This window comes from Sceloporus undulatus, chromosome 1 (assembly GCF_019175285.1).
Source record: "Sceloporus undulatus isolate JIND9_A2432 ecotype Alabama chromosome 1, SceUnd_v1.1, whole genome shotgun sequence".
Taxonomy (NCBI): domain Eukaryota; kingdom Metazoa; phylum Chordata; class Lepidosauria; order Squamata; family Phrynosomatidae; genus Sceloporus; species Sceloporus undulatus.
The window spans coordinates 134966890-134967279 of record NC_056522.1 but is presented as its reverse complement, the minus strand read 5'-3'; positions in this window follow the sequence as shown (position 1 = coordinate 134967279).

The window sequence follows — 390 nt, the reverse complement described above, 5'->3', positions numbered from 1 at the left end:
GTCTCTTTCAAACTGGACTTTTAGATCCTTTCTGACTCATGTCAGCCAGGAACAGACTGTTAAGTAGTTATCAGATGTTTTCGCTGGAATCCTCTTGTGTGTTTACACTGGCATATCTCCTTTTCTTCCCATTGTTTCACAGGACAGTACCTAGAATATATTTGCACAAATGTGGCTATATTTCTAGCTTACATGTTATTGTCTGTGTGGTAATGATTGCCATGTCTGAGCCATGACAGGGAAAGAAATAACCTGAAACATTTTGTGTAATAATTCTGCAATATTAACAGCATTAAGTGATCAATGGCCACTGGTTCCCATAACGGTAAACATATTGGAGAGTTTTGGAGTCAGACCAGGACTGGGCAGACCAGGCTTTACTTTTTCATT